Source organism: Schistocerca piceifrons, unplaced genomic scaffold, assembly GCF_021461385.2.
Source record: "Schistocerca piceifrons isolate TAMUIC-IGC-003096 unplaced genomic scaffold, iqSchPice1.1 HiC_scaffold_602, whole genome shotgun sequence".
Classification (NCBI taxonomy): domain Eukaryota; kingdom Metazoa; phylum Arthropoda; class Insecta; order Orthoptera; family Acrididae; genus Schistocerca; species Schistocerca piceifrons.
The window spans coordinates 1-11839 of NW_025728844.1; the positions used below are offsets into that span (position 1 = coordinate 1).

An 11839-nucleotide genomic window follows, 5' to 3' on the forward strand; every position below is an offset into this window, starting at 1 on the left:
GCCTGACGGATCTTCCCAGTCTTATTGACTTGGAAGTCCATCCGTTTACTGTTATTTTTGAGGTGGCATTTGTAATGACGTTCTTGATTGTTCTTCCGAATTTTGGTCCGAATCCGAGGCGTGCGAGCACCCGGTGTTCCCAGGCGGTCACCCATCCAAGTACTAACCGGGCCCGATGTTGCTTAACTTCGGTGATCGGACGAGAACCGGTGTATTCAACATGGTATGGCCGTTGGCGCCCTTATACTGTAGCCGCACGACAGAAGACGCCTCTGCCTCTTCTCCCAACACACACAATCGCAGTTTTCGGTGACACATTTGACGCAGAGCACGTCCTTCCGCAACAGCTGGAGCCTCGAAGGCGGCGCCGAGGTGCGCGTCCGGCGTCTCAGAGGCGTCTGCCGGACTGGCGGGCGCGCCGCGCCGCCACTTGCGTGAGACACGCGGCTGCTCGGTGCGCCGCCCGTCATTCGTTTCGCTTGGTGCGTGCGGCGTCCGACACTCGCGGGCGACGCATCTTGTTCCCGTTATCCGGCGGGGGGCTGTGCGGGGTGTAGCAGTGTCCTGCTGGAGGGCGCCCCCGGCAGCTTCCTCACCTGACACACGCCGCGCGGCTCGCGTCCAGGTATTTGCGTGATCTGTGCAGTGCATTCGCACCTCTCCCCTTCCGTCCCGACTTGTCCCGACTTTGCTCGACTGCCGCTCGCTGCCGCTCGGGTCGTGGCCCATATGACAGCACAAGCACGAGAAACATCTGCGAGACGGCCGTGGGCCTAACGGGCGTGTCCGAGACGCCGTTTGCGGCCAGTAGACCTGTGCAAAGGTGCGAAAACAGGGACACAAGGCACAGGAGGGTCGCCAAAGCATCCTTCTCTTCTAGCGACGAAAGATACATTTTTGTTTACAAGTTTGCAGTCGTACGCTGCTACAAAACAATAAGCAGCCCTGACGTATTTCAGAACATATCTGTCGGTTCATACCGTTTTGTTATCTTCAGGCACTTTTAAGAAATCTTCTTGGCACATTCTTCTTCCAACTGAGGCCATTCATATCGTATGTTATGTTTATTACAGTCATTTATTTTCATTTTTTTTTTTTTTTTTTCCTTCTGTGGAGTTTTGCACTGCTACGAAACAGTAGGTGGCCCTGACTCATTTCAGGTCACATCTGTCGATTCGTAGTGTTTCGTTATTTTCAAGGCATTCCTAGCACGTTGAAAATGCTTAAGGAAGCACGTATGTCGCAAAAGAAAGGTAGTATGAAAAGAGGGCTGGCAGGGATAGCGGCGTAAAAAGGAGAAAATGAAGGGGAGCCAACAGCACCTTTTTTTTTTTTTTTTTTTAAACGTATATAAACTTTTATTTACAATTTTTAACAATTACATATCTTTACATGAAATTGTATATTTTCTCGTTTTCAGTTCTGATTGTTCTTTTAGTAGTCTCTTGGCTTAGTTACAACACTTTTATTCACTGAGTGTCCTTTATATAAGTTTTTTCCCTTCAATGTTTATGGTTTTTTTATACATAAAAAAGAAACTGCATTACTTTGATTTTTTTTATAAATTGAATTTAAATTAATTTTAAGTTTTTTTTTTTTTTTTCCCCCGTATGGTATTTGAATACACCTATTTTGGCATGTTCGCTATGTGTTTGCAAAGGCTAAAGGAGAATATGGGCCAGAACATCTATGTGCATAAATGATGAATGGGGAAGTTATTTAGTGTACTGTGTGAGAGTGGACGCAACAGTTCCACGGAAAATTTGGGGCAGAGAAAGTCTAAAGTTAGAATTTTTGTAAATCGCAAAGGGGTATGCAACGTTTTGGCACATGATGCGCCGAACTTTATAAATGTATATAACTATATCTATACACACGGATACATCAAAGGAATAAACACAGACAAACACAAAAAAAACCTACAAAACAACAACAAAAAAAAATGATTATAGAAGAGAGAGAGAGAGACAGAGAGAGAGAGAGAGAGAGAGAGAGAGAGAGAGAGGGGAAAAAAAAACGTACCTTGAATGGAGATGGCGAGAGTACACATTAATTACATGAAATACACTGTTTGACATTTCGCTGTTACCTTGGAACACGTCTTGTATCCTTTGCACTAAATTAAAAACTGATCATTTCCTTTTGCCTGCTTTATTTGGCTATTGGGCACTGGACACTGTATGGCTATGATTGGCACACGTCACTCTCACTTTGGCACTGCTACACGTACCCACTTTCACTCTGCGCGCATTTTCACAACACTTTCGCAATGCACCACTCTTGCCGTCGGGGCTTTGGAGGGATTGGTGGGCGAAGTCCTCAGCGACTGGGGTGTGGGTGTTGTGGGAGGGCGTCGGTCACGTCGTGTTGAAGGCGTCTCGGAAGGCGGCGTCCAGCGGGACCTGCAGGAAGTTCTGGAAGGTCTCTCGGTACTTGGAGCGTTGTTTGGCCCTCCTGTGTTCCTCCCCACAGGTCCGTGAGGAACTGCGCCTTGTCGGTCTGCCGTTTCGTGACGATGGCGTGTGCCGTCATGGCGATGATCCACATTGTGGCCAGGCGTTTCGCTTTGGGGAAAGGCTTCGCGTCCGGGACAGTGACAGCTGAGACATGTATCGCCCTCTCGTCGGTTCTGTTGATGTGGGCGATCATTTTTCTCGCTGCCGCCCATATTTCCCCGCTCTCTCTGCAGCCAAAACGATGCTCGATGGTGTCGGTCTGGTTGCAGAGCTCGCAGTTTGGGGATTCCCGCATTTTTATGCGTGCCAGTTTTTCGTTTGTCGGCACTGTTTTGTGGATGATTTTATACCACGTGTCCCTGGCGTGCTCAGGAAGTGTCCGTTCCGAGACATTCTTCCAGACCTGTGGCCAGTCATGGTCTGGAAAACTCGTCTCTATTTTGGACTTTCTTGCCTTCCCCCTCAGAGCGCTGTACATGTTCCCTCGCCGTTCTTTGCTGTGGGTTGGCAACGACCGCGGTGATGTAACTCTTGTCGATTGCCATCTGTTTTATGTGCCGCAACTTGAATGGTATGTTCGTAGTGTCTACAGGAGCCTCTTCAGATTCAGGTTTATATTGGTTTATCAGGCTGGACGTTATACTGTTGTTGTTCTGGTTTGCCATTTTCATCGCACGGTGTAGAAGCAGTGCCGCGCATTTCGTCTTAACGTCAGTCAGACCAAGTCCGCCTTCGTCCCTTGACAGGAAACACGTCGCCTGGGAGACCTTGAAGATTTCCCGCCTCCACAGCAAGTAGTACGCCGCACTTCCTATCGCTCGCGCAATTTCCGTCGGAGCACATAGTATTTGCGCCATGTACCACGCTTTCGACAGGATTGTTTCGTTTACTAACTGCACTCTTTGGCTCAGCGTCAGGTTCCGGTTCGCGTGTATCCTCACGAGCCCTCTCGTTGTGTTCAAGACGCTGCGCCAGTTTTGTGCTGCCATTTTCAAAGGGCACTGCTGTAGTTCCACTCCGAGTGCCCTATGGTTGTTTGTCACTCGGTACCACTGTCTCGCTGGTCGCAGTCTGCCGTTGCCTATTGGTAGTAGCACTGTCTTCGTCGGATTCGTTTTGGCACCTGAAGCCTTTTCGAAGGATTCCATGATAGGCTGGATTATTCCTAGTTCTTCTTCGTTTTGGATGAATATGCCCATGTCGTCAGCATAGGCCGTGCATACGATGTTTGTTGCACCCATGTGTATCCTCCGATTTCGGCTGTTAGTTTTCGTAGTAGTGGGTCGAGGGCTATTGTGAAAAGTGCCATCGATAATGGACATCCTTGCCTGACGGATCTTCCCAGTCTTATTGACTTGGAAGTCCATCCGTTTACTGTTATTTTTGAGGTGGCATTTGTAATGACGTTCTTGATTGTTCTTCCGAATTTTGGTCCGAATCCGAGGCGTGCGAGCACCCGGTGTTCCCAGGCGGTCACCCATCCAAGTACTAACCGGGCCCGATGTTGCTTAACTTCGGTGATCGGACGAGAACCGGTGTATTCAACATGGTATGGCCGTTGGCGCCCTTATACTGTAGCCGCACGACAGAAGACGCCTCTGCCTCTTCTCCCAACACACACAATCGCAGTTTTCGGTGACACATTTGACGCAGAGCACGTCCTTCCGCAACAGCTGGAGCCTCGAAGGCGGCGCCGAGTGCGCGTCCGGCGTCTCAGAGGCGTCTGCCGGACTGGCGGGCGCGCCGCGCCGCCACTTGCGTGAGACACGCGGCTGCTCGGTGCGCCGCCCGTCATTCGTTTCGCTTGGTGCGTGCGGCGCGGGCGACGCATCTTGTTCCCGTTATCCGGCGGGGGGCTGTGCGGGGTGTAGCAGTGTCCTGCTGGAGGGCGCCCCCGGCAGCTTCCTCACCTGACACACGCCGCGCGGCTCGCGTCCAGGTATTTGCGTGATCTGTGCAGTGCATTCGCACCTCTCCCCTTCCGTCCCCGACTTGTCCCGACTTTGCTCGACTGCCGCTCGCTGCCGCTCGGGTCGTGGGCCCATATGACAGCACAAGCACGAGAAACATCTGCGAGACGGCCGTGGGCCTAACGGGCGTGTCCGAGACGCCGTTTGCGGCCAGTAGACCTGTGCAAAGGTGCGAAAACAGGGACACAAGGCACAGGAGGGTCGCCAAAGCATCCTTCTCTTCTAGCGACGAAAGATACATTTTTGTTTACAAGTTTGCAGTCGTACGCTGCTACAAAACAATAAGCAGCCCTGACGTATTTCAGAACATATCTGTCGGTTCATACCGTTTTGTTATCTTCAGGCACTTTTAAGAAATCTTCCTTGGCACATTCTTCTTCCAACTGAGGCCATTCATATCGTATGTTATGTTTATTACAGTCATTTATTTTCATTTTTTTTTTTTTTTTTTCCTTCTGTGGAGTTTTGCACTGCTACGAAACAGTAGGTGGCCCTGACTCATTTCAGGTCACATCTGTCGATTCGTAGTGTTTCGTTATTTTCAAGGCATTCCTAGCACGTTGAAAATGCTTAAGGAAGCACGTATGTCGCAAAAGAAAGGTAGTATGAAAAGAGGGCTGGCAGGGATAGCGGCGTAAAAAGGAGAAAATGAAGGGGAGCCAACAGCACCTTTTTTTTTTTTTTTTTTTTAAACGTATATAAACTTTTATTTACAATTTTTAACAATTACATATCTTTACATGAAATTGTATATTTTCTCGTTTTCAGTTCTGATTGTTCTTTTAGTAGTCTCTTGGCTTAGTTACAACACTTTTATTCACTGAGTGTCCTTTATATAAGTTTTTCCCTTCAATGTTTATGGTTTTTTATACATAAAAAAGAAACTGCATTACTTTGATTTTTTTTATAAATTGAATTTAAATTAATTTTAAGTTTTTTTTTTTTTTTCCCCCGTATGGTATTTGAATACACCTATTTTGGCATGTTCGCTATGTGTTTGCCAAAGGCTAAAGGAGAATATGGGCCAGAACATCTATGTGCATAAATGATGAATGGGGAAGTTATTTAGTGTACTGTGTGAGAGTGGACGCAACAGTTCCACGGAAAATTTGGGGCAGAGAAAGTCTAAAGTTAGAATTTTTGTAAATCGCAAAGGGGTATGCAACGTTTTGGCACATGATGCGCCGAACTTTATAAATGTATATAACTATATCTATACACACGGATACATCAAAGGAATAAACACAGACAAACACAAAAAAAACCTACAAAACAACAACAAAAAAAATGATTATAGAAGAGAGAGAGAGAGACAGAGAGAGAGAGAGAGAGAGAGAGAGAGAGAGAGAGGGGAAAAAAAAACGTACCTTGAATGGAGATGGCGAGAGTACACATTAATTACATGAAATACACTGTTTGACATTTCGCTGTTACCTTGGAACACGTCTTGTATCCTTTGCACTAAATTAAAAACTGATCATTTCCTTTTGCCTGCTTTATTTGGCTATTGGGCACTGGACACTGTATGGCTATGATTGGCACACGTCACTCTCACTTTGGCACTGCTACACGTACCCACTTTCACTCTGCGCGCATTTTCACAACACTTTCGCAATGCACCACTCTTGCCGTCGGGGCTTTGGAGGGATTGGTGGGCGAAGTCCTCAGCGACTGGGGTGTGGGTGTTGTGGGAGGGCGTCGGTCACGTCGTGTTGAAGGCGTCTCGGAAGGCGGCGTCCAGCGGGACCTGCAGGAAGTTCTGGAAGGTCTCTCGGTACTTGGAGCGTTGTTTGGCCCTCCTGTGTTCCTCCCACAGGTCCGTGAGGAACTGCGCCTTGTCGGTCTGCCGTTTCGTGACGATGGCGTGTGCCGTCATGGCGATGATCCACATTGTGGCCAGGCGTTTCGCTTTGGGGAAAGGCTTCGCGTCCGGGACAGTGACAGCTGAGACATGTATCGCCCTCTCGTCGGTTCTGTTGATGTGGGCGATCATTTTTCTCGCTGCCGCCCATATTTCCCCGCTCTCTCTGCAGCCAAAACGATGCTCGATGGTGTCGGTCTGGTTGCAGAGCTCGCAGTTTGGGGATTCCCGCATTTTTATGCGTGCCAGTTTTTCGTTTGTCGGCACTGTTTTGTGGATGATTTTATACCACGTGTCCCTGGCGTGCTCAGGAAGTGTCCGTTCCGAGACATTCTTCCAGACCTGTGGCCAGTCATGGTCTGGAAAACTCGTCTCTATTTTGGACTTTCTTGCCTTCCCCCTCAGAGCGCTGTACATGTTCCTCGCCGTTCTTTGCTGTGGGTTGGCAACGACCGCGGTGATGTAACTCTTGTCGATTGCCATCTGTTTTATGTGCCGCAACTTGAATGGTATGTTCGTAGTGTCTACAGGAGCCTCTTCAGATTCAGGTTTATATTGGTTTATCAGGCTGGACGTTATACTGTTGTTGTTCTGGTTTGCCATTTTCATCGCACGGTGTAGAAGCAGTGCCGCGCATTTCGTCTTAACGTCAGTCAGACCAAGTCCGCCTTCGTCCCTTGACAGGAAACACGTCGCCTGGGAGACCTTGAAGATTTCCCGCCTCCACAGCAAGTAGTACGCCGCACTTCCTATCGCTCGCGCAATTTCCGTCGGAGCACATAGTATTTGCGCCATGTACCACGCTTTCGACAGGATTGTTTCGTTTACTAACTGCACTCTTTGGCTCAGCGTCAGGTTCCGGTTCGCGTGTATCCTCACGAGCCCTCTCGTTGTGTTCAAGACGCTGCGCCAGTTTTGTGCTGCCATTTTCAAAGGGCACTGCTGTAGTTCCACTCCGAGTGCCCTATGGTTGTTTGTCACTCGGTACCACTGTCTCGCTGGTCGCAGTCTGCCGTTGCCTATTGGTAGTAGCACTGTCTTCGTCGGATTCGTTTTGGCACCTGAAGCCTTTTCGAAGGATTCCATGATAGGCTGGATTATTCCTAGTTCTTCTTCGTTTTGGATGAATATGCCCATGTCGTCAGCATAGGCCGTGCATACGATGTTTGTTGCACCCATTGTGTATCCTCCGATTTCGGCTGTTAGTTTTCGTAGTAGTGGGTCGAGGGCTATTGTGAAAAGTGCCATCGATAATGGACATCCTTGCCTGACGGATCTTCCCAGTCTTATTGACTTGGAAGTCCATCCGTTTACTGTTATTTTTGAGGTGGCATTTGTAATGACGTTCTTGATTGTTCTTCCGAATTTTGGTCCGAATCCGAGGCGTGCGAGCACCCGGTGTTCCCAGGCGGTCACCCATCCAAGTACTAACCGGGCCCGATGTTGCTTAACTTCGGTGATCGGACGAGAACCGGTGTATTCAACATGGTATGGCCGTTGGCGCCCTTATACTGTAGCCGCACGACAGAAGACGCCTCTGCCTCTTCTCCCAACACACACAATCGCAGTTTTCGGTGACACATTTGACGCAGAGCACGTCCTTCCGCAACAGCTGGAGCCTCGAAGGCGGCGCCGAGTGCGCGTCCGGCGTCTCAGAGGCGTCTGCCGGACTGGCGGGCGCGCCGCGCCGCCACTTGCGTGAGACACGCGGCTGCTCGGTGCGCCGCCCGTCATTCGTTTCGCTTGGTGCGTGCGGCGTCCGACACTCGCGGGCGACGCATCTTGTTCCCGTTATCCGGCGGGGGGCTGTGCGGGGTGTAGCAGTGTCCTGCTGGAGGGCGCCCCCGGCAGCTTCCTCACCTGACACACGCCGCGCGGCTCGCGTCCAGGTATTTGCGTGATCTGTGCAGTGCATTCGCACCTCTCCCCTTCCGTCCCGACTTGTCCCGACTTTGCTCGACTGCCGCTCGCTGCCGCTCGGGTCGTGGCCCATATGACAGCACAAGCACGAGAAACATCTGCGAGACGGCCGTGGGCCTAACGGGCGTGTCCGAGACGCCGTTTGCGGCCAGTAGACCTGTGCAAAGGTGCGAAAACAGGGACACAAGGCACAGGAGGGTCGCCAAAGCATCCTTCTCTTCTAGCGACGAAAGATACATTTTTGTTTACAAGTTTGCAGTCGTACGCTGCTACAAAACAATAAGCAGCCCTGACGTATTTCAGAACATATCTGTCGGTTCATACCGTTTTGTTATCTTCAGGCACTTTTAAGAAATCTTCCTTGGCACATTCTTCTTCCAACTGAGGCCATTCATATCGTATGTTATGTTTATTACAGTCATTTATTTTCATTTTTTTTTTTTTTTTCCTTCTGTGGAGTTTTGCACTGCTACGAAACAGTAGGTGGCCCTGACTCATTTCAGGTCACATCTGTCGATTCGTAGTGTTTCGTTATTTTCAAGGCATTCCTAGCACGTTGAAAATGCTTAAGGAAGCACGTATGTCGCAAAAGAAAGGTAGTATGAAAAGAGGGCTGGCAGGGATAGCGGCGTAAAAAGGAGAAAATGAAGGGGAGCCAACAGCACCTTTTTTTTTTTTTTTTTTTAAACGTATATAAACTTTTATTTACAATTTTTAACAATTACATATCTTTACATGAAATTGTATATTTTCTCGTTTTCAGTTCTGATTGTTCTTTTAGTAGTCTCTTGGCTTAGTTACAACACTTTTATTCACTGAGTGTCCTTTATATAAGTTTTTCCCTTCAATGTTTATGGTTTTTTATACATAAAAAAGAAACTGCATTACTTTGATTTTTTTTATAAATTGAATTTAAATTAATTTTAAGTTTTTTTTTTTTTTTCCCCCGTATGGTATTTGAATACACCTATTTTGGCATGTTCGCTATGTGTTTGCCAAAGGCTAAAGGAGAATATGGGCCAGAACATCTATGTGCATAAATGATGAATGGGGAAGTTATTTAGTGTACTGTGTGAGAGTGGACGCAACAGTTCCACGGAAAATTTGGGGCAGAGAAAGTCTAAAGTTAGAATTTTTGTAAATCGCAAAGGGGTATGCAACGTTTTGGCACATGATGCGCCGAACTTTATAAATGTATATAACTATATCTATACACACGGATACATCAAAGGAATAAACACAGACAAACACAAAAAAAACCTACAAAACAACAACAAAAAAAATGATTATAGAAGAGAGAGAGAGAGACAGAGAGAGAGAGAGAGAGAGAGAGAGAGAGAGAGAGAGGGGAAAAAAAAACGTACCTTGAATGGAGATGGCGAGAGTACACATTAATTACATGAAATACACTGTTTGACATTTCGCTGTTACCTTGGAACACGTCTTGTATCCTTTGCACTAAATTAAAAACTGATCATTTCCTTTTGCCTGCTTTATTTGGCTATTGGGCACTGGACACTGTATGGCTATGATTGGCACACGTCACTCTCACTTTGGCACTGCTACACGTACCCACTTTCACTCTGCGCGCATTTTCACAACACTTTCGCAATGCACCACTCTTGCCGTCGGGGCTTTGGAGGGATTGGTGGGCGAAGTCCTCAGCGACTGGGGTGTGGGTGTTGTGGGAGGGCGTCGGTCACGTCGTGTTGAAGGCGTCTCGGAAGGCGGCGTCCAGCGGGACCTGCAGGAAGTTCTGGAAGGTCTCTCGGTACTTGGAGCGTTGTTTGGCCCTCCTGTGTTCCTCCCACAGGTCCGTGAGGAACTGCGCCTTGTCGGTCTGCCGTTTCGTGACGATGGCGTGTGCCGTCATGGCGATGATCCACATTGTGGCCAGGCGTTTCGCTTTGGGGAAAGGCTTCGCGTCCGGGACAGTGACAGCTGAGACATGTATCGCCCTCTCGTCGGTTCTGTTGATGTGGGCGATCATTTTTCTCGCTGCCGCCCATATTTCCCCGCTCTCTCTGCAGCCAAAACGATGCTCGATGGTGTCGGTCTGGTTGCAGAGCTCGCAGTTTGGGGATTCCCGCATTTTTATGCGTGCCAGTTTTTCGTTTGTCGGCACTGTTTTGTGGATGATTTTATACCACGTGTCCCTGGCGTGCTCAGGAAGTGTCCGTTCCGAGACATTCTTCCAGACCTGTGGCCAGTCATGGTCTGGAAAACTCGTCTCTATTTTGGACTTTCTTGCCTTCCCCCTCAGAGCGCTGTACATGTTCCTCGCCGTTCTTTGCTGTGGGTTGGCAACGACCGCGGTGATGTAACTCTTGTCGATTGCCATCTGTTTTATGTGCCGCAACTTGAATGGTATGTTCGTAGTGTCTACAGGAGCCTCTTCAGATTCAGGTTTATATTGGTTTATCAGGCTGGACGTTATACTGTTGTTGTTCTGGTTTGCCATTTTCATCGCACGGTGTAGAAGCAGTGCCGCGCATTTCGTCTTAACGTCAGTCAGACCAAGTCCGCCTTCGTCCCTTGACAGGAAACACGTCGCCTGGGAGACCTTGAAGATTTCCCGCCTCCACAGCAAGTAGTACGCCGCACTTCCTATCGCTCGCGCAATTTCCGTCGGAGCACATAGTATTTGCGCCATGTACCACGCTTTCGACAGGATTGTTTCGTTTACTAACTGCACTCTTTGGCTCAGCGTCAGGTTCCGGTTCGCGTGTATCCTCACGAGCCCTCTCGTTGTGTTCAAGACGCTGCGCCAGTTTTGTGCTGCCATTTTCAAAGGGCACTGCTGTAGTTCCACTCCGAGTGCCCTATGGTTGTTTGTCACTCGGTACCACTGTCTCGCTGGTCGCAGTCTGCCGTTGCCTATTGGTAGTAGCACTGTCTTCGTCGGATTCGTTTTGGCACCTGAAGCCTTTTCGAAGGATTCCATGATAGGCTGGATTATTCCTAGTTCTTCTTCGTTTTGGATGAATATGCCCATGTCGTCAGCATAGGCCGTGCATACGATGTTTGTTGCACCCATTGTGTATCCTCCGATTTCGGCTGTTAGTTTTCGTAGTAGTGGGTCGAGGGCTATTGTGAAAAGTGCCATCGATAATGGACATCCTTGCCTGACGGATCTTCCCAGTCTTATTGACTTGGAAGTCCATCCGTTTACTGTTATTTTTGAGGTGGCATTTGTAATGACGTTCTTGATTGTTCTTCCGAATTTTGGTCCGAATCCGAGGCGTGCGAGCACCCGGTGTTCCCAGGCGGTCACCCATCCAAGTACTAACCGGGCCCGATGTTGCTTAACTTCGGTGATCGGACGAGAACCGGTGTATTCAACATGGTATGGCCGTTGGCGCCCTTATACTGTAGCCGCACGACAGAAGACGCCTCTGCCTCTTCTCCCAACACACACAATCGCAGTTTTCGGTGACACATTTGACGCAGAGCACGTCCTTCCGCAACAGCTGGAGCCTCGAAGGCGGCGCCGAGTGCGCGTCCGGCGTCTCAGAGGCGTCTGCCGGACTGGCGGGCGCGCCGCGCCGCCACTTGCGTGAGACACGCGGCTGCTCGGTGCGCCGCCCGTCATTCGTTTCGCTTGGTGCGTGCGGCGCGGGCGACGCATCTTG

The 11839-nt window shown here is 49.0% G+C and overlaps 4 non-coding genes across 4 annotated transcripts; all 4 read right to left on the minus strand.

Annotated features, from left to right (window-relative positions):
* Window positions 1-117: 117 nt before the first annotated feature.
* On the minus strand, window positions 118-237 carry LOC124762541. The gene has a single exon (XR_007012525.1). It is a non-coding gene; the product is annotated as a 5S ribosomal RNA (ribosomal RNA).
* Window positions 238-3899: 3662 nt separating this feature from the next.
* On the minus strand, window positions 3900-4019 carry LOC124762553. Its single transcript, XR_007012536.1, has one exon. It is a non-coding gene; the product is annotated as a 5S ribosomal RNA (ribosomal RNA).
* A 3650-nt stretch (window positions 4020-7669) lies between these two features.
* LOC124762561 lies at window positions 7670-7789 on the minus strand. The gene has a single exon (XR_007012543.1). It is a non-coding gene; the product is annotated as a 5S ribosomal RNA (ribosomal RNA).
* A 3658-nt stretch (window positions 7790-11447) lies between these two features.
* On the minus strand, window positions 11448-11567 carry LOC124762562. Its single transcript, XR_007012544.1, has one exon. It is a non-coding gene; the product is annotated as a 5S ribosomal RNA (ribosomal RNA).
* Between the last annotated feature and the right edge of the window lie 272 nt (window positions 11568-11839).